This window comes from Microcebus murinus, chromosome 10 (assembly GCF_040939455.1).
Source record: "Microcebus murinus isolate Inina chromosome 10, M.murinus_Inina_mat1.0, whole genome shotgun sequence".
Classification (NCBI taxonomy): Eukaryota; Metazoa; Chordata; class Mammalia; order Primates; family Cheirogaleidae; genus Microcebus; species Microcebus murinus.
In genome coordinates, this window is record NC_134113.1 from 13977439 (window position 1) to 13997202 (window position 19764).

Below are 19764 nucleotides of genomic sequence, written 5' to 3' on the forward strand. Positions count from 1 at the left end.
TACAGTCATCTCTTAGGGTGTCAAACTAATGGGGACCTTTTCTTAGGGACCCTTGACAACATTAAACCCGGTGTCCCCCCTTCCCTTGCCCTGGTCCGGAAACTCTTCGCTCATCTTCCCAACCATACCTCGAACTCAGCAAACCTGATCATGCATTCTCCATGGTCTGAGGCCCCCCACAGCCTAGACTTTTCAATCCTGAGACCAAAGACAAAGGATGGGGGAGGCCAAGTAAGAAGGAATGGGGCGGAGACTGGAGGGAGGACAAGAGGAAGGAGAAGACATATGACACCTGTCACAGGTGGAGATTCTTAGCACAGGCTTGGCATACAGCAAATGTGCTGCAAGTGGTAGCTGCTATTATTCTGTCATTGTCATTATCGTCATCATCATCATCATCATTGCTACCACCACCATCACACAGGCTGCTGACAACCTAACTTAGACAACGTCCTGTACCTGGAAGTTGCCACTCCCATGCTCTCATCCTAGTCTTTCTCCTTAGAGCCTACCTGGAATTTCTCCTTGCTCCCCCGTACGCTGAGATGTCTGGACCTGCTTCAGAAAACAAGCTCCTGATAAGGTTTAGCAGCCCTTAGAAAAAGGAGATTCTGAATAAGCTGTAATAACTCAGAATTCAAAGCACACTGTATCTTGAAAGCTCTGCAGAGGTTTCCGGCCTATGTCTGAATCCCCCAGCCCAGGCGATGAATGGTCCACAGAAAAACCACAGCAGACAGGAGCACAGGCTCTGCTCCCTGCTCTTGGAAGGGTGGGCTATATTTGGGGAGGAGTCCCTCTCTCACTTTTCTCCATCATTTCAAAGCACCATCACCAAGTTCTAAGAGGCTTACGAGTCCGTAAGTCAAGCACCTTGCAAAATGGCTGCGTGTGTCACCTGCGTGTCACCCTGCCTCGCGGGGAGGCCCCATTTATCCGTGACTTTTGTGCTGCATGGCTTTCCTCTCCCCTTTACTGCTTTGCATTTCTGTCCCCTAGACTACCGTGAGACCATCATTTAGGGATGCGCTTCATCAAAACAATCAGGCCAACAGCTGGAACGCCGGAGCCAAAGCGAGAGAGCTGAAGGTCAAGGGTTTCAAACACTGGAAGGAAGAAGGGATGTATCTTAAGCTAAGCTCCAGTCCATCCTTTGCCAGATTCCATCCTTACGGTGACTTTATCTCAGTCATTTTTTGTTCCCTTTCTCCTGGCAGATGAGCGGGGCAGAGCTCATCCTTGCTGTGGGTCCCCAGGTGACATGCATGGATTTGTCACTTGCGGGAAACAGTGTCAGTCAGTGGGTTCACTCCACTTTGATGCTGTTACAGTCCCTGGAACAGAGGCATCTGCTGGGTGTAGAAAAAGCCATGGGCCTGTCCTTTTATAAATCATTAAAACGCCATGGGCGGGTTGACAAATTGGCACTGATCTTCCGGCTCAGCCACTGGGAGCAATCTGTTCTGCAGGCTGAGAGAAACAGCTGTAAAAACGGTGAAAATCTGTTCTATTGTGTTCAAACACGTTTCGGTAGACAGGCAGCCTGGTGAGCTGAAAAGACACGGTCTTTGGAACCTGGTTGGAATCCCGACCTTTCTGCTATCTGGCTGGGAATGGTGAGTGAGTTTTAGGTAACAACTTCCTCGTCTGTAAAATGGGCACATAAATACAATTCTCCCAGGGTTGTGGTAAGGGTTAGAGAGAATAATTTTCAAGTGTCTGGCATGTCGAGGATGTTGCATCATACATGGTTTCTAGTAGTGAGGAGAGCGCGGCAGCAGAATTTGTGGTGTGGTTGTAGTAGCAGTGCTAATAGCAATAGTTGTAGTGTCAGCATTGGTTGTAGTTGTAATAGCAAACAGTAAAGTGATGAAAGTGCTGGACAGCAATAACATACAAGTCAAATAGTGGATATGTCTTCCTTGTTCTGTGTGATCTAAATGCTAATTAAAAATAAAAGTATCCATGCTAACTTATATTGAACATGAGCTATATATCAAGAACATTTCAATTTTACACATAGTGTTAAATTCTTACAAGTGCCCTATAAACTACATCATAATTTTATTTCTGTAGTTAGGTATTGAGTGCAAAGAAATTTAATATCTTACCCAAGGTTACAGAGCTAGTTGTAGAATCAGAATTGGAACTCAGGAAACCTGGCTCCAAAGTTTGTGTCTAAACTCCTGTTCTGTATTATACTATACTGCTCTAACCAAAGTTGCCACAGCCCGGAGGTTAGGGCCTGTGGCTTGTATGATAGAGAGGATTTGTGTTGTTATGTACAATCTGGTGGTGTGGTTTGTCAAAAGTGGCTTAGCCCAGTTGAGATGCCAAGATATAAGGAGATAAGGAATTTTGTTTATTGAACCAGTCAACCAATCAGCCAACAAACAATAAATGTTTATTTAATGTGTAGTTCTTAAAATGTTGCTTGTTTTCAAAGATTAGCGATTTTAAGGAGAGAGTTAATTCTGGGAGCAGTGAAAGATTATATTGGAGAAGTTATGACAGGACATGATGGTGAAAGGTCTAGAATGTCAATCTAAGACTGAACTACAGACAACAAGGAATTAGATGCCTCCTTTGTGGATGGTCATACAAGTGTCTATGAATGCTCTGGGTGGTCTCTCTTTTAGAGCACATCCACCCTTTTTAATGATTGTGAACTTACCTATTTCCTTCAGTGTCTTGTAAGTTCTTAGAGATCTGTGACAATTTCAAAATTCTCCTGACCAGTGCAGACAACCATGTGTGTCCTCCGCCATGGCCCCTACCGCCAGTCTGGCCACCCATTCATGATATGAGCTCAGCCTGTCTCTGAGAAGGGATTTGCTCTTAAAGGTTGGAGTAGGTTAAGAACCTAAAATCAGTCCAAACTTATCTGCCATGGGCTTCCTTTCTTTTTCTAGGAAGAAAAAGACATTTATTTTCTTTATGGAAATTCTAGGTCCATAAATACTGGATTTCACTCTAATTTTCAGGGCCCTTTTAATCTGCTGCTCAATGAAGGCAAGGCTTGGACCTAATCACTCTAGGATGCTCGCCAATGTGGTGTTTCACCACTGCTCTTGAATATAGGAGAGCTGGCACCAATTCTAGGATGGCGGTTATTTTACTTAAGAACTTTGAAGCTATCACTCATAGTTCTCTGGACTCTATTGTTGTTTATAAACTCTGCTGTCAGTCGATTGGCAATTCTTTTGTATGGTAATCTTTTTTCTCTCATTGCTTTTAAGGTTTTATTTTTGTGTTTGGTGTTCAGAAGTTTGCTATGATGTGTCAAGATATGCACTGGTTTTTATTTATTCTTTTCAGGACTTGATGTACCTTTTCAAGCCATGTTTTTTTTTTTTTTTTCACTCAGAAAAATTCTCAGCCATTATCTCTTCAAATATGGTCTCTCCTCCAGCCTTTCTGTTCTCTCCCATTGGAATGTTTTTAGTCCTTCTTTCTAAAATTTCAATCAGCTGTATCCTTGCATCTTCTTCTAGTGTCTGCATTTTCAAAGATGTATTTTCCTGTGACACACTCTACTTTATTTCCTTATGTTTATCTTCCAGTTTACTGATTCTCTTTTCAGCTATATCTAATCTATTTAAATTCACCATGCTGTTTTAAGTTTTAATGTCTGTTTTTTAATCCCAAAGTATTATTTAATTTTTAAAAAATATGCATATTACTTTTATACTCCTTTTATGATTTCTGCTTTGTGTCTTTTTAATTAAGTTAGGTATTATTTTATATATTTCAAATTCTTTTTTTTCTAGTTTGTGAGGTGCTAACTTCCTCTTTATTATTTGCTGAATTTCCTTCATGATAATTTGTTATTTAGTTTATAATTTTAAATGGAAATTCATGTTCAGATGTTATTATTTCTTCTCCAGAAGGGCCGTGTATCCTGGAAATATCCTTACATATGGTTTTGAATGTATAGTTGCTAAGATTCTTGTGGCCACACTAATTCCAAAATAGATTTTGCCTTTATTTCCTATTTGAGCTTTTCTGAATTATATCAATAACGTGAGTTTACATTATCTATCATGCAAGCTTTTAGGCTTGGCATTTCTATTTCTTATGGTGACTTTATTTTCTTACCCATAGTTAGATAAGAAAGTTAAAAGCTTCCCTGAGCTGAACAATAAAATTTTATTTTATTTTCACATATGGAACAGCACTTTGAGGGGCCCAGTCTTATGCAAAGGGCTCTGTTCTAACTCATTTCCTCTCACTCTCTCTCCCTTTTTCTCCACCGCCAGGCCAAGTCTCCTACCATTGTGTGGGTATAAAAATTCCCATCATTGTTTCATAAGACCTGTATAGGTCATTGCAGCATTATCTCTTACTTAATGCTCTTGCCTTAATTTCCCATTTTGTTTCCAGCACTTAGATACTTCTTCTTTCTTTTTGACTTGTGAGCTCAATAATAAAGCCCAGTGGCAAAGCTGGTATCTCAGAGAAAGATATATGTTTAAAAGACTATGTATTATATTTTTTTCCTGACTTTAATTGAGCCAGTATTTATGGTATTAATACTAAGGAAGCCCTACAACATGAACTCAGCCTGACATATTGTCAGAGATTGCCCTCATCCAGTATCATGGATATTCAATTTTCAGATAGAGTCAATGTTGAAAGAATTTGCAAGGTTAACTGCAGAGTAGTTTCCATAGCATCACTCTGATTTTGAGACACTAGTCAAGAACCACAATAATTGTGCTGGGTAAATCTTTACTCCCATATGTTTGCTTAACAACATAGCAGTCATGTTAAGGATGCACTCTGTTTCAGTTATAATAATTTAATTTGAATTACATCTATGCTATATTTATCTTTGATCTGCATCACTGGTACCCATTGTTATGGTTGGCAAATAATAATAACAACTATAACAATTAACATTTATTGAGCTCTTATGTATGTGCCAGGCACTGCTCTAAATAATTCACGTACATAATTCCATTTTATTTTCACAGCAAAGAACTGAGGCACAGAGAGATTACATAACTTGCCAATGGCCACACAGTAGTAAAATTAGTCATCTGGTGGTGGAGCCCTATGCTCATTTAAGTGAGCACTTAAATATCTGTTGAAGGGAGGGAATAGGAATATGTTGACGTTTTTACCATTACTATCATCATCGTCATCACGATCCATGAAGGAGAAGAACGCATTTAGAAGAGATCCTTGCTGACTGAGCAAATGGATGATGGATGGGGATGGGCAAGAGAACCTAGAAGCAGGAAACTTCAGGAATTACAGCAAGGAAGCTGCATAAGAATGCACCCAGCCCAAAGGTTTACATTTTCAATTAGAACTGTGAAAAATTGTTATTTTCTTTTATACATGGCCCCAAGTGTACTATTTATGCAGCTGATCATTGTGGGAAGTTTTCCTTTTAAATACAACTTTACTTATTCTGAAATTTTCAATTCTTAGAACTACAGATAAAATATTTAAAATAAAGCAAAATTTAAACTTATCTTTGGCAGCACCCTGTAGACACAGTGCACTGAAGAGTAGAAAGATTTTTTTTTAGAGTCAGACAAGTATGGGATCAAATTTAAGCTTCACTGCTTCCCATGCCTCAGTTTCCCCATTTGTAGAGAGAACAGTGGAGAGAAAAACTGGGGGAGTTATTTTTTTAATTGATCTTTTATTGTATCAGTTACTTTTTCTTCTAAAGACAATATACTACTCACATGAAAACTTAGATATTTCTCCTGATTGCTGAACAGGATTCAATGTTGTAAGTTTAACTCTTAGTCTTCAGTCTAGGGAGTGTAGCAGATATAAAGACCAGAAATGCTAGACAGACACTGGCACATCAAAGTTTACTTCCCTACTTCTGATAGCATTCCTGGATTTATGGTAGTTAGCCCTTTAACTATTTTAAGGAAGATTTTTGCCTTTATTACAGTCAAAGCTCAAATAATACTGGCTTCTATTTCCCACAGCTTACCCTGCAATTATTCATTCAGTCATTCAAGAAAGCTTATTGAGAATTTACTATATGCCAGGAACTCTGCAAGCATTTGGAAGAAGATACAAACGTAAGTAAGACCCAGTTTCTACTATTAGTAGATACTGTTGGTTATCTATTCGATATCCATTCCTCCTTTTCCTTACTAATCAAACTTCAATTTTGTTTGAAGTACCAAGAGGCCAGCCCAATTAATCTAAGCCAGTTGTTTTCAATCTGGATGATGCTGCCCCTAGAGCCCATTTTGTGTATGGAAGGAGGGACATTTTTGTTGTCACAATGGTATTGGGATCCTATTGGCAATGAGTTGGCATAGGCCAGGGATGTTAGACATATTGCCATGTGGGAGACAATCTGTGTACTAGGAACTCTCCTACATTCCACATAGCTTTCTTAAATGTGAAAAACCTATTATCTTAGCCTTGGACTTAACTATTTAAAAAATTATTTGAGAATATTACAGGGGTACATCTGTTTTGGTTACATGGATTGCATTTGTATTGCTTAAGACAAAGTTGTAAGTGTGCCCACCTTCCAGATAGTGTGCACTGTACTCATTAGGTATGATTTCACCCATCTCCTTCTTCCCCCCTCCCCTCTATTTGATTTCCGTTGAGTTTTACTTCTTATTGTACATATGAGTGCTGTTTGGTTAGTTCCAATTTAATAGTGAGTACATGTGGTATTTGTTTTTCCATTCTTATGATATTTCATTTAGGATAATGGTCTTCAGTTCTATCTAGATTTGTTCTAAAAGGTATTAATTCATTTTTATGGCTAAGTAGTACTACATTATATACATATACCACATTTTATTAATGCACTCATGAATTAATGGGCACTTGGGTTAATTCCACATCTTTGTAATTATGAATTGGGCTTTAATAAACATTCAAGTGCAGGTGTCTTTTTGATAAAATGACTTTTTTTCATTTGGGTAAATATCCAGCAGTGGAATTGCTGGATCAAATGGTAGTTCTAATTTTAGTTCTTTGAGGAATCTCCATACTACTTTTCACAGAAATATATTAGTTTGCAGTCCCACCAACAGCGTCTAAGTGTTCGTTTCTCTATCCATCCATGCCAGCATCTACTGTCTGGGGACTTTTTGATAAAAGCCATTCTCACTAGGGTTAGGTGATATCTCATTTTGGTTTTGACTTGCATTTCCCTGATGCTTAGTGACATTGGCCATATTTTCATATGTTTATTGTCCATTTGTCTATCTTCTTTCGAAAAGCTTCTGTTCATGTCTTTTGCCCACTTTTTCATGGGGTTGTTTGACTTTTTCTTGCTGATTTGCTTGAGTTCTTTGTAGATTCTGGTTATTAGCCCTTTATCGGATGCATAGCATGCAAATATTTTCTCCCATTCTTTAGGTTGTCTATTAACTCTGTTGATTGCTTCCTTGGCTATGCAGAAGCTTTTTAATTTAATCAAGTCCCAGTCACTTATTTTTGTTGTTGCTGTGATTGCCATTGGAGTCTTTTTCATAAATTCTTTGCCTAGGCTGATATTTATAAGAGTTTTTCCAACATTTTCTTCTAGAATTCTTATGGTTTCATGTCTTAGGTTTAAGTCTGTTATCCATCTTGAATTAATATTAATGGGTGGTGAGAGATAGGGATTCTGTTTCAGTCTTCTGGATGTGGCTATCCAATTTTCCCAGCACCATTTATTGAATAGGGATTATTTTCCCCAGTGTATATTGTTGTCTTCTTTGTCAAATAGAAGATGGCTGTATGTGGATGGTTTTATATTTGGGTTCTCTGCTCTCTTCCATTGCACCGTGTCTCTGTTTTTGTGCCAGTAAAATGCTGTTTTGATTACTGTAGCCTTGTAGTATAGCTTAAAGTCTGATAGAGTGAACCTCCAGATTTGTTCCTTTTGCTTAAGATTGATTTGGCTATTTGGGTTCTTTTCTGGTTCCAAAAAAATCATAGAACTATTTTTTGTCTATATCTGTGACAAATTATGTTGGTATTTTAATGGGGATTGCACTGAATCTGCAAATCATTTTAGGTAGTATGGACATTTTAACAAGGTTGATTCTGCCAATCCATGAGCATGATGTGGTTTTCCAGTTATTTACATCCTCTGTGATTTCCTTCCTCAGTGATTCATAGTTGTCCTTGTAGAGGTCTTTCACCTCCTTGGTTGAATATATTCCTAGGTACTTTATTTTCTTTGTTGCTATTGTGAAATGTATTGAGTCTTTGATTTGATTCTCAGCTTGACTGTTGTTGGTGTATAGAAATGCTACTGATTTGTGTACATTGATTTTGTAACCCAAGACTTTGCTGAATTTATTTACCACTTGAAGGAGTCTCTTTGCAGAGTCCTTGGGGTTTTCTTGATATAAAATCATATCATTGGCAAAGAGAGTTTGACATCTTCTTTCCCCATTTGGATACTAATTTAGATAATGTAATTGGGGGAGGGGATATTTCTGAACACTTAATGATGGGAAGAGGGGATACATCTGGCAGCATTTCTTCTCTAAGGCCCCATCATTTAAGCCTGGGCTTGTCCTTGGGACTGACTCTTCCTCTGTGCTCTGGGCTAGTGCAGTCTAGTAGTTATGGGCTCTGACTGCAGAAACAAATGATCTTGGTTAAATCTTACTCTGTTACTTGCTGGCTGTGTGACTTTAGGCAAAGCTCTTTGTGCCTCAGTGTCCTCATCTGTCAAATGGGGATGAAAGTAGATATTATCTCATAAAATTGTTATAAGTATTAAATAAGCTAGATGGTGTCTGGCACTACATATGTGTTACATAAGGATTTGCTAAATAAATAAATGATGTTGTCACTCAGAGGTAAAGATGATTGATAAGTTTCAAATGCACATGCTTTAGACCAGACACTCAAACCTTCTGTCTCATGATTTAAAGGCTGTCTTCATCATGGATAGGTGCCTCACCAGTGAGATGTTTTCACCAATGTTTTATTTTTGGGGGGTCCTCTTGTGAGGCCCAGAGAATGAGAAGTGGCTTGAATTGTAGTGGTAGGACTTTAAAGAGGATCCTTGTCTGGGTAGATGCATGAGCTCCCACATCATGACCTGAGGTCAGCAGCTACAGGTTGTAGGGACAGAAGGAGCCTCCTGGGAAGGGACAAGGCAGGTGTGTCTTAGAAGTAATGATACCTGACATCCAGCTGCAGTGTAGTGTCCTCATTTTATTCTCACACTTTAGTAAAATATATCCAGCATGAAGATCTTGTGTTAGCTGTGTACTGGGGCTTCAAGGAGGATCTCGTGTCTACTCTGGTGGAGAGCTAGGGGTGGCAATATGCAGAGTGGCCCCGAGAGGCTAGTGGCCATGTGGGGACATGATTTTGAGGCAACCATTGTGAATGGACTTAAGCTCAGAGAAGCAGCCCAAGAGAAGGGGTAACAGACAATAAATGGACATTTTGGAACATAAAGAAATCTTTGGGAATTCTCAGAAATGCCTAGAAAATATTTTAATCTTCTAGCCAGCTGCAGGATGCATGCTTATATTATTTGATTATTTAAAAATGCAGACTTACTCAGGAATGTTGTAAAAGATGGCATCCAGTGCTTATCCTGAAAGCAGTGGGCTCAGTGCCCAGCACATTGCAGTTGCTCAGTCATTGATCATTGTATTCCCCTTTATTATTATTTATTTTTAACCACTAGACATTCTTTAGGACCTTCCCCTTATTTTTTGGTACTTTGTGAACTAAGGCACTTCTGTGAAACCCAGAACTAGGATCAAGAGGATGGCAGCTTCCTGCAGCTCTGCTACCAGACCTGGAGCAGCCAGGACAGGGTGGGGACGCCTCTCCTGGTTGGTCTCTATCATGTCCAGGGACACACCACCCAGGGACATCTGTTCCCTGACAACCAGGATGTGGGAAAGCAGTGTCTTCTGTTGAGACACTGAGCAGAGGCTTCTCAATGAGCCATTTGACACCCCTGACAGCCCAGGCCAGAGGGACCTTCATCAGGAAATGTGGAGTATGGAATTACCTGGGTTTCCAGCCAGGGACATGACAGGCACTTGCCTACCCAGCACGGTCCACGCTCATCTAAGCATTTCCTGCAAGAAAGGAAAAAATCTCTCTTCCCTCTTCCCCTCCAACCAAATAACTTTGAATAATGGTTCTGATTCATTTCCTCTGGCTGGCAGGCCTGCCTCTGTCTTCTTTTGAACAGGGCTGACAGCCCGAGAGCCTGTGGCTACCTCTCCTGGTTCGTCCACACACCAGCTCTCTCTGTCCTGTTGCTAGCAAGAGTCACATTCTGTATTGCCTTTGACAAGGCCCATAGGTTGGGATCAGATGTCTTATTTTCAGCTGGCACCAGGGAGCATGTTGGATCTCGGTTCAGGTCATAGAAGACCCAGGACCTAGGACAATGCTCTCTGAATTGTGCTATGTGCACAACGGGTAATGCATGACGTGGTTTTCAGTGGTTCACGGACTGAACATCTTACTACAGTAGAAACATACTGGTTTTCATTTGCAATATAAAGCTTCCCTTTCAATTAGGCTTTTTACTCAAAATATTTAAGGAAAAAAGTGAGTCAATTTAAAGATTACCAGGAAGATAACAGTACTGAAGAATAAATCCAGTTGCAGAAAAAAATCATGAAGGTCATGTATGAATGAATGGAATGTATTTTAGGAAAATTTGATTCAGGGAAGAAGCTGTGCTGTTTATACATATGGGGCATTCATTCATTCAATAACTTTTCGGGCAGTTTTTATGGCCTCCCACTGTTCTGGGCTGTTGCGGAGGCGGGCGGCGTTGTCGTGGTGGTGGGTGTACAGGGTGCCGCCCAATGGCGGGGCTGCGGGAGCGTCTGGGAGTTGTTTTGGGATCGGGTGCTGCAGAGCCAGGTGCTTCATAGCTCCGAGACGTGTCTGGTAGCAGACCCAAAGTAATATGATGTTAGAGCTGGTCCAAGTGGGACCTGGACATTTTTAGATAGACATAACAAGTATGGTTTCTTGAGTCTGAACTGAGTCACAGACAGGGCAAGGCTGACCCAGTAGGTGGCCCTGGAAGGGCTGAATCGCATGAGGGCTGATTCCACTGAAGGAGGGAAGAAGAAACTTGGCATATGGGTGTCCCTTTTGCCCTATTAAGGTGTAAGACCTCATCTGACTTACTGTAGGACAGACTGGGTACCACACGACCAAGGAGGGCATCCTTCTCATCCTGGGCATTGCAGATTTGCACCTGAATTGTGCGGATTCCAGGCACATGACAGTAAACTCTGGGGTTCTATCCCAATAAGCATGTTGTTAATATAACCATTTTCCAGTAGATGGAAGTAAGGTATCTTGGTGAAGGGGCACCTTTGGCAAATGCACAGGCCAATTGCTGAAATGCCCAAGCGGCGCCACACTGGGCATTTTGTTCCTTCTTGTCTGGATTTTGCCTGTCACTAAATTCTTGTCCCCTTTTCTGCTCAAGGCTCTGCCTTGCCCCTTTGATTGATTTTGAGGTTTTAGGAAGTGAGCAAATAACAGTCTTTCCCCACCTGAGAGATGGGCAGATCGGGAGTCCGGCAGATCGAGATCAAAATGTCACCATTACTACTGATGAGGCAGAAGTGCAGTGGCTCTGCCTCCTGTAAAGTGGCCTTGCTAATTAACCCCGAATACGACGTGTGTGTTCCTCCAGACACTGCTGCAGCTTCCTCCTGCTCACAGTGCTCCCCAGCAGGGCAGGCCCTGTACAAGATGGCAAAGAGCAGGTGAAGCAAGGCATGCCGGTGAGCAGATCCCACATACATAAGACAGGGAGGGCTTAAGTCACGTTGCCTCCTGGGGGGAAGAAGGCCAGGAACATCACTCAAATGGAAGTCCTTCTGATGCAGGAAAGCGACTCCCAATGCGAGGAGCCACTTGAAGTCTAAGTGGGTCCTTGGCTTCGTGCAAGAAAGAATTCAGGAGCGAGCCAACAAAATAAAGTGAAAGTGAGATTTATCCAGAAACTATAGAAAGTTAGAAAGTCTACTCCACAGACAGAGTAGAGGCTGGTCCTCCTTGCAGAAGAGACCCGGCCCCTTGCAGGTGAGGACCAGCCCCTGGTTCCTGTTGCCTTTCTATGTAAGCAACAGGCGAAACAAGGGGAGGCATACCCGTGGAAGGGGTGGTTTCAACATGGAAACATGAGGAGTGGGGGGTAAATGCTGTCCTCCAAGGTTCTTCTTTCTCAGCAGTGCGGACCCCAGGCTCATGCTGGTAACCCTCCTCCTGGGCCCCCTCACCCCTAACCCCAGTGGTACCCTGTTGACAGCACCCAGATGCAGCACCCTGGGGTCCCAGAAGGTCCCAGGTCAACTCTTTCTGCATGATTAGTAATGATCACCAACTGCTCTGTCCTTTTTGGTTTTCTTCTTTTTTTTGGGGGGGGGTGGGGGAGGCAGAGTCTCTCTCCTTCACCTGGGCTAGAGTGCCTTAGGGTTAGCCTAGCTCACAGCAACCTCCAACTCCTCGGCTCAAGTGATCCTCCCACCTTGGCCTCCCAGAGTGCTAGGATCACAGGTGTGAGCCACAGCGCCCAGCCCTGTTTTTCCTTAAATATATTTGAAGTGTGATGTTTGAAATGATTCCTTAGCAAGTCCTTCCCTTGCCACTCATCTCATGTGCTGGCTGGAACCAAGGCTTCAGTGGAAATGGAGAGAAATTATATTTTAATGTTCCAGAAATGTCAGGGTGGATTTCTAATGATGAGTTTTTTTTTCCCCTGGTTCTTCGGCTCCTAGCTTGGAGGAATCTCAAGCCAGGGCTGCTGCAATGGAGAGGAAAGAGCAGACGCCGAGTATATCTATTTAAGCAGCTTTATTGTACGATAGTATAGGAGAGGAAAGCAAAGAGGTTTCCTATGGGGGATGGGTTTGTCTCTGTGAGCGGAGAAGATTCTGCCTATTTCTATGTTTTTCTTTTTATATACTAGCAGTTTATGTTGATGTAAAGGTTAGTTATAGCTATTCATAACCTTATGTCACTGCTTTGGGGACTGAATTCTTTCCAGGTATGACACGACTTAAAGGTTATGTTCCAGTAACTGATTATAGTGTTTTTCCATTCCCTGGTTAGTGGTCAGTGTTCCATGGCCTAATTACCCCATTCTTTAAGACTGAAATAACTGTTCTTTTTCTTATTTTTCTGTAACCACTCTTCCTTTTTGTTTTTCTAAACTATTTCCTCCTTCTTGTTTTTCTGCTCCTATCAGGGTTAGAAGGAAAACAGAGGGAGAAAGGAGAAAAAATAACAAAAAGCCAGCAGAATTGCGTGAGACAAATTGAGAGACTATCAGATGGGCATCTCCTTACCCTGAAAGACTGACTCATAATTGGCTCACGCCACTCTCCAATCCATGGCGTCTGAAAGTCTGAAACCCTTTTCCTATATTCCTGCAAATTCCCGGAATCTTCCCTTTCCATGCCCTCCTCTACTTCCTGGATACTGACTGGTTGTGGGCTGCCTTTCTCCTGGGCACTGGGCCGACCCAGACATGAAACTCAACTCTTCCTGAAGCCTCCACCAAATTGCTTCCACCTGCCAAATAAAAGCCAACTCCACTGATCATTTGTGAGCACTGACAGCTTCACTAAAAGTTTCAAGAGGGAAGGGGATATTTACAAGACAGTAATAAGGACACCAGAGTCCTCACCCTTCTTAGAATCTCTTTGGGCTCCCTATCAACCAAAAGTATGCATTAGTCTCTCCACTATTGAAGTAAATGCAAACTTCCTCTGATGAGTCAACATTTCCTTGATATTTTTCTTCCAAAATAGTGACAGGGAAAATGAATATTCATCTTTCAATCATTTCAATCTTTTTAATATAAAGAAGAAGCCAAATTTTGGCTTCAATACTATCTCCCGATCTTCCCTCGGCAGGGGCCCCTTGCAGAAGAGTACCAAGACTGGCAGGGGAGAGAGAGCAGAAACGTGGGAAGACCACGTGTCCATTCCCCCCAGATGTTTGTAATGGACCTTGCTGGAGATGTAAACAGCACAATACGTGGATCCAAACTGTATGTGGAAACAGCCTTTCAATGAATTCCTTCATGTTTTTCCCTCTCTCTTTGTAACAAGGGCAAGGTATTAAGTTGAAGATAGATATACTTTGTAATTTTAATAAGTTTCTTAATGCTAGGAAGGTGCCCTATCCTTCTGCCTGCAGGTGTGTGATGAGGAGAGTGTGGGGGAGCGTGGGAACCCAGAGGGCCTGCGGAAGTCCTCCCTGACCTTCTAGTTTCTCGGAACCTCCTTCCTGTGGGAGTGAGAGAGGGGAGAATGGGGGAGATCAGAGCCCAGAGCCCTGAATCCTTCCTCTAACCATGCATGCAAAGCCAAATCTCTGTCCCCTAAATAGCAAGGGATTGCATGCAGCTGTTTATCCAAGAGAGTGAGCATGAAGGATTCAGCTGAAAGCTTTTCCAGGGGATGGCAGGAGAGGGAGGAGGGAGCCAGCATGGGCCGACGACAGGTACAAGATCCAGAGATTGATTCTCTTTCCGTGTCTGCATCCTCTGCTGAGCAGCGCCAGACTCCCAGTTGTCTACGGACGGCCTCGGCGCTGTGCTCAGGCAATTTAAAACTTTCTGAGATTATCCCTCAATGCCTGTTTCAGGCTCAGAGGAAAGAAGAAACAAGGTCACTGACAATTTTTATGGGTCAGGAAAGTGACAAGCTTATGCCCAAGCTTTCTTCAAATGAAAAAGGTAGGAGGCAGGACCTAAACTTTCTTTCCCTTTCATTCTACCCAGTTCTTTTGTTCCTCTCTGTATTTACTCTGCTCTTTTTCTTCCACGCTGCCTCTCTACTTTCCTTGCTTTCCTTTATTTAGTCTTCTAATTCCATGCTTCTTTGTTCTCCCGTGATTTTTTTCCCTCTCATTTTAAACAGCTGCTAAAACAAAACCATACCCAAAGTTGACAAAACAGCAAACGTGTACTGTTTTATAACCTAACCTCTGAGCTTCTAACAATATTAGCATAATATCTCTCCTGGGAGAGATGGCCATTTGGAGAAAATGGCTCGAGCCAGCAGCAAACGCGGTAAATTTCATGCTGCCTGAGCTGTGCGTGACCTCACAAATCCAAAGGTGGCCTTTCTTTGTCCTCTTCCATTAAGGCAGGTTAGTAGTTCTCCCCAGAGCCCTCTGCCGTGGAATTCAGGATTGAATCAAATTCACCGTTGCTCGTAGGATCCCAGCAGTTATCAGCCCTTGTAGAATGCTGCAACAAAAATCAAGGTTATAGTGGACTTTTATTAAAAAATACTTTTAAAGATTTTTTTTTCCCCCTCTTCTCAGGACTGAGGCTGTATGTGGGGGAGGATTCCAGGTCCTTGATGAAAGAGATTGTTGGGAACAAACCGTCCCTTGTGACGGTAGGGGAGTTTGACCTGCACAGCTGCGCTGAGTTTCGGACTAATTACCTGCTCCGTGGGCTGGCTGGACAATAAGTCCACCAGGCATGGGGTCTGAGTCCTGGCAGCTTGAAAGTGAGCCTGCAGAATCAAGAACAGTAGAGGGTCGTTTCTGACAATGGTTTAATGCCTTCCTAACTCCAAAAAGAATCCTGAGCGGCGCACTGTCCAATGGGGTTTAAGGAAACAGCACTAAATTTAGAATCCAGAAGGTATGGAAAGTCTGGAGTTCCTTTCCAAACAAATGCCCTATTGGCTCACATTTTTGTTCAACGACTCATACACAAATGCTGTTGGATCCCCTATTCTGTGTAAGACACTACTAGAAAGGAGACGGCATAGTTTAGAGAAAAGTTTCTCAATGTTTAGCATACACCAGGTTCTCTTGGGGAGATTGTTAACAATGCAGATTTTTGTCACAGATACTGAAGATTTTAATTCAGAAAAATCTGGGGTGAGGTCCTATGTCTGCAGGCACCTCAGGTAATCCTTGTGGGAGTGGCCTTTTGAGAGACACTGGCTCAGTGATGAATGATGCAAGCTTCAGAGATAAAGGTTCATGTTTCACATTATTATTTTAATCAAGACCATAGTCTCTCAAATAAGCTTTCATGGATCCAAATCCTAGTTCCACCTCTTATTAGTAGTTTGAATTAGTTAAGATAGTGCCAGCTGCTCTATAAACTCCAAAATTTCATGCCTTAATAAATCTGTTTCTCACTTATGTTGTGGATCTAGGTGGGTATTCCTGCTTGGGAAGTGTGGTCAGAGAGACCCAAGAGCCTTCCTTAGAGTCCTCTGCACTGAGAGGGCAGACAAAGGCAGAGGAGGTGGAAGGACCACCTGAATAATTTTCCTGGAAGTGACACACATCACTTCCTCTCAGATTCTATTGATGAGAACTAGCCACATGTCCCACCTGGACACAAGTGGCTGGGAACAGTCACGTTGGGTACCTACTTCCCCGGAACCTTGAGAGCTTGTTTGGAGCTTCTAGCAGGCAAGCACTGCTTCTTGTATATCCTTGACTGAAGAACGGTCCTCCTCTATCAGGGAAGGTCATCCTCTTTCACCGAGCGTGCAGCCTCAGGAGGGACACACATGGAACGGTGAGGGAGGAAGGGGACACTGCCTCGCCAGCCAGATCAGCTGAATCAACCCTGGTGACCAGTGGGGTGACCAATAGGAAGATAAATTTTAGCATATAGTAGCTATCTTTGAGTCCTCTCTCCCTCCCCTTTTCTCTGTCACTCTCTCTGAAGTTACTAAGGATTTAATCTTGTTAAGATGCTTATATTACCTAAAGGAATCTATAGATTCAAGGCAATCCCTATCAAAATCCCAATGATATATTTGCAGAAATAGAAAAGTCTATCCTAAAATTCATATGGAATCTCATGGCACCTGTAAGAGTCAAAACAATCTAGAAAAGGAAGAACAAAGTTGGAGGCCTCACAATTCCTGATTTCATATTACAAATCTACAGTAATCAAAACAGTGTGGTACTGGCATAAAGACAGACATATAAACAATGGAATAGAATAGAAAGCCCACAAACAAGTTCTCCCGCATATGATTGAATTCACACCTTCACACAAAGGGGTGAAGACCACTCAATGGGGAAAAGACAGTATTTTCAACAAACAGTGTTGGGAAAACTGGATATTCACATGCAAAAGGCTGAAGATGGACTTTGATCTTATACCACATACCAAAAGTAACTTAAAATGGATTAAAAACCTAAATATAAGACCACAAACTATAAAACTCCCAGAAGAAAACATAAAGGAAAAGCTTTATGACATTGTTCTTAGCAATGATTTCTTGGATGTGACATGCAAGCACAGGCAACCAAAGCAAAAATAGATGTGTGACTACATCAAACTTCTGTGAAGTAAAAAAGCAACATATAGAATGGGAGAAAATATTTGCAAATAATATATCTGATAAGGGGTTAATATCCAGAATACATAAAGAATTTCTACAATCCAACAACAACAAAAACAAAAACAGATAACTCGCTTTAAAAATGGGCAAAGGACTTAAACAAACATTTCTCCAAAGATAATATACAAATGGTCAACAAACATATGAAGAGATACTCAACATCACTAATCATTATGGAAACACAAATCAAACCACAATGACATGTCACTTCACATCCATTACAATGGCTATTAAAAAAAACAAAAAATAACAAATGTTGGCAAGAATGCAGAGAAATTGGAACCCTCTGCACTGTTGGTGGGAATGTAAATTAGCACAGCCTTTGTGGAGAACAGTATGGAGGTTCCTCAAAAAGCTGAAAATAGAACTACCATATGACCCAGCAATCCCAATGTTGGGTATATATCTAAAAGAGAGGAAATCAGTATATCAAAAAGATAACTGCACTTCCATGTTTATTGCAACACTACTCACAATAGCCAAAATTTGGAATCAACCTAAGTGTCCATCAATGGATGAATGGATAAAGAAATTGTGGTTACATATACACAGTGCAATATTATACAGCCACAAAAAAGAATGAAACTCTGCCATTTGCAACAACATGGATGGAACTGGAGAACATAATCTTAAGTGAAATAAGCCAAGCACAGAAAGACAAATCTCACATGTTCTCACTCATTTGTGGGAGCTAAATATTAAAAACAATTGATCTCATGGTGACAGAGAGTAGAATGATGGTTGCCAGAACCTGGAAAGGATAATAGGGAGGGAGTGACAATGTGGGGAGGATTAATTGGGCAAAAGTACAGTAATTGCTAGATAGAATGATAATATTTGATAACACAACAAAATGACTATCATCAACAATAAGCGTATACTTTAAAATAACTAAAAGAGTGGAAACAGAATGTTCCTAACAAAGAAATGATAAATGCCTGAGACGATGGATACCCCAATTACCTTCATTTGATTAATTTACATTGTATGCTGGTATCAAAACATCACATGTACTCTAGAAAGATATGCAACTATTATGTACACCTAATAATTAAAAATTTAAAAAAAAACATGTCTCCAAATACTCGATGGGACGTGGAAGGGAGTGGAATTTTGCTACTAGAGCCCATCCTCACTCAAACATGCCTGTTACAGGTTAAACTGTGCCTTCCAGCCCCATAAATTTATATGTTGAAGTACTAACACCCAGTGCCTGAAAATATGACTGTATTTGGAGATAGGGCCTTTAAAGACATGATTAAGTTAAAATGATGTCTTTGGGGTATGCCCTGGGATTACTATGAAAAATAAAATGAAATATAAAATAAATGAAAAAAAAATTCCCATGTTTTTTCTTAAGAGGTGGAGGTCTTGACATTTGCCCAGGCTGGTCTTGAACTCCTGGCCTCAAGCAATCTTCTGCTTCAGCCTCCCAAATAGCTGAGATTACAGGAGTGAGCCATCGAGCTCAGTGGCAATTTATTAAGATAAGACAACAAGGAAATTGCTGCATTGATTGATTCTTTTTTTCAGGGAAGATTTCTCTGTAGCATGTGATGGTGTTTGATAGCACCACACACAGTAGAACTTCTTTCAAAATTGGAGTCAATCCTCTCAAATCCTGCTGCTGCTTTTTCAACTAGGTTTATGTTATATTCTAAATCCTTTGTTGTCATTTCAACAATGTTCATGGCATCTTCACCTGAAGTAGATTCCATCTCAAGAAACATCTTTCTTTGCTCATCCATAAAAAGCAATTTCTCATCTATTCAAGTTCTATCATGAGATTGCACCAATTCAACCACATCATCAAGCTCCACTTCAATTCTAGCTCTCTTTCCATTTTCACTGAATCTGCAGTCACTTTCTTCACTGAAGTCTTGAAGTCATCCCTGAGGGTTGGAATCAACCTTTTCCAAAATCCTGTTAATGTTGATATTTTGACTTCCTCCCATGAAACACACATGTTCTTAATGGCTTCTAGAATGGTGGATCCTTTCCAGATGGTTTTTGATATACTTTTCCAAGGTCCATCAGAGAAATCACTATCTATGGAAGCTATAGCCTTATGAAATGTATTTCTTGAATAATAACTGTTGAAAGTCAAAATGACTCCTCAATCCATGGACTACAGAATGGATGTTGTGTTAGTGGCCATAAAAACATTAATCTCCTTATACATCTCTATTCAAGCTCTTGGGTGACCAGGTACATGGTCAATGAGCAGTAATTATTTGATGGGAATCATTTTTGTTTGTTTGTTTTTCTGAGCAGTAGGTCTCAACAGTGGGTTCAAATTATTCAGCAAATCATGCTATAAACAGATGTGTTTTCATCCAGGATTTGTTGTTTTATTTATAGGGTACAATCAGAGATTTATCAAAATTCTTTAGGGCCCTAGGATTTTCTGAAT

General features: G+C 41.1%; 1 long non-coding RNA gene across 1 annotated transcript in view; it reads left to right on the forward strand.

Moving 5' to 3' along the window:
- The first annotated feature begins 1434 nt into the window (after positions 1-1434).
- The window catches only part of LOC105873602 (uncharacterized), a 36315-nt gene continuing 17985 nt past the window's right edge, over positions 1435-19764 (forward strand). The window contains exons 1-2 of the long non-coding RNA XR_012921381.1: positions 1435-1616; positions 5958-6053. This is a non-coding gene — a long non-coding RNA (uncharacterized LOC105873602). The remainder of the gene's footprint in view (positions 1617-5957; positions 6054-19764) is intronic.